Here is a 2,538-nt window from a genome sequence, read left to right on the forward strand (position 1 = left end):
CTTCATTTGGAGCGTAGGATCTCTGAGCACCATAGAAGGGAAAACAGTGTTTGACAAGAGTGTTTGTTAATAAATGTAAAGCCTCCAGTGCATTAATGGAAAAGTAATGAACTTCGAGTCAGAATACTTGGGTTCGATTTGAGCTCTGTCACTTAACTAGCAGGTGACCATGAGCAAAACACTTAACGCTTCTCAGCCTCGCTTCACCAGTAAAATAGAAATGATAATATTTATACTATCTAAGTTTCATTAAATATCCAAATCTTATCTCTGGAGGATTTAATCAGAAGATAAGGGTAAGAATCACAACAAAATGAAAAAAAGAATCTGTAAATCTAACTGTGTGACCCTAGACAAGTCATTAAACTGCAATCACGTATCTCTCTAAGAAAAAAGTCATCATTTCAATGGTTCAGTAAACCCACAATCTTATCCCTGAAGGTTCTTCCTCAGATGGCACAGATTCCAATCCGTCCATCCCATCATCTGGCACATTTTTCATCCATTAGAATCAGAAGGGACTATCCTAAGATCATACATTAGACTTAGAGCTGAATAGGACATTCAAGTTCATCCAGTCCAATACCTTCACTTTGCAGATGAGGAATTTGTGCTCTAGAGAGAGGAATTACCTGTTCAGGGTCAACTAGGTAAGTAGCAGTCCTGATGGACAAAGTCTACAGTTTGTGCACAATTGTTTATCATAATCTGGACAATCAATATCTTTCATCAATTTGTTCTTTCCTGTGTGAGTAGCCAGGCCAATTTTTTTTGAGTGATTTTACAGACATCTCATAGGAGTATTTTAAAAGTTCTAGGCTTGATGAAACATGCGCAACGTCATCTGCAAATAGGAATATCCAGAAGACCTCACCAATCACAAGAAATGCCTCTTCATTTACTAGCTGTGTGACCCTGGGCAAGTCACTTAACCCCGATTGCCCCACCAAAAAGCAAAAAATAATGCCTCTTCAATCTGGAATCTGTCCTGAATCCCCCCATTATTGCAGTAGACATTTTTAGCAAGTATGTATTTTCCTGTTTCATACAGTGTCTGATATTTATGGGTTTGGGAGAAAATGTTATTTCTGCTACTAAATCTTTCAGGGAATCTTGAATCATTTTTTATTGTTATGTGGAAGATACCTTGTTGGAAGAGAGACGTTCAAGTGATATTTTGCTTTAGAAAATAAAATTTTTATAATCAGCTAAAAATAGGCACAGGAAGAGGTGGTCCATATTTTCAGCGTCTTTCCATCAACTAATGGTTAATATGTGGTCCATTGTAGAATATCACTTGTACAAGCTTGTCTTACTAATGCCTCCATCAAAGATGTCCTTGATGTGTATGTAGAAGAATTTCACGAATATTTTACATAGGTAGGAAAATTGACATATAGGTCCATAGTTGTCGGTGTTCTCTGAGTAACCTTTTTCCATATTTTGACGGTATAAATTCTGAGAATTTTTTATTTTCCATTATTATTTTCCATTTGTTCAGGTATGTAATAATTCAATTCCCCTAACATTCTCTCCTAATTATGTCACCCCCGGTATTGATCTCCTCTGTGTAGAGTTGGCCCAATCTGGCTGCATTTCTCTTTTGTGCCATTTTTATATCCTCTACAAGTTCATCTGGTACTGTGGAGTTAGAGTCCAAGGGTGTTGTTACTACTCTATTTAATAGTGAAAACAGCTCTTTCGTGAAGGTATCGCCGCTGCAGCCACGTGGAGCCGGCAGTCGCTGCCTCTCGTCCTCCTGACTCACCGCTGTTCGCTCTCACGGAGGAATGAGTTTGTCAGGAAGCTGCTCCACTGCCATGACATTCAAAGACACTGGCAAGACCCTCGTGGAGCCTGAAGTGGCCATTCACCGGATCCGGATCACCCTCACCAGTCGCAACGTGAAGTCCCTCGAGAAAATGTGTGCTGACCTAATTAGAGGAGCCAAAGAAAAGAACTTGAAAGTGACGGGACCCGTTCGAATGCCCACTAAGATACTTCGAATCACATCTAGAAAAACTCCTTGCGGTGAAGGTTCAAAGACTTGGGATCGGTTCCAGATGAGAATCCACAAACGCCTTATTGATTTGCACAGTCCTTCCGAAATTGTTAAACATCACTTCTATCAGCATTGAACCAGGTGTAGAAGTTGAAGTCACCATTGCAGATGCCTAGCCAATCATCTCTTCTAATAAATTGATTGCAACTATTAAAAAAAATAGTGAAAACAGTTTGTTACAATAATCTTTGCAGATCTTTTCTATTTTTCTTCTATTTGTTATATTCCTCCCATTTTCATCGTTAAATGCTCTTGGGATGACTTAGTCTACTTGGATCTCTCCTTTTTTTTTTTTTGGTGAGGCAATTGGGGTTAAATGACTTGCCCAGGGTCACAAAGCTAGTAAGTGTCAAGTGTCTGGGCTGAGACCCGATTTGAACTCAGGTCCTCCTCACTCCAGGGTCGGTGCTCTCTCCATTGTGCCACCTAGCTGCCCCACTAGTTGGATCTCTTAACAAGCTTTCTTCATACTGGTT

General features: G+C 39.8%; 1 pseudogene; it reads left to right on the top strand.

The window, feature by feature from the left end:
• Positions 1–1,809: 1,809 nt before the first annotated feature.
• Positions 1,810–2,169, top strand: LOC114022823 (annotated as a pseudogene).
• The last annotated feature ends 369 nt before the right edge of the window (positions 2,170–2,538 follow it).

Source organism: Vombatus ursinus, unplaced genomic scaffold (genome assembly GCF_900497805.2).
Source record: "Vombatus ursinus unplaced genomic scaffold, bare-nosed wombat genome assembly UNPS02014813.1, whole genome shotgun sequence".
Taxonomy (NCBI): Eukaryota; Metazoa; Chordata; class Mammalia; order Diprotodontia; family Vombatidae; genus Vombatus; species Vombatus ursinus.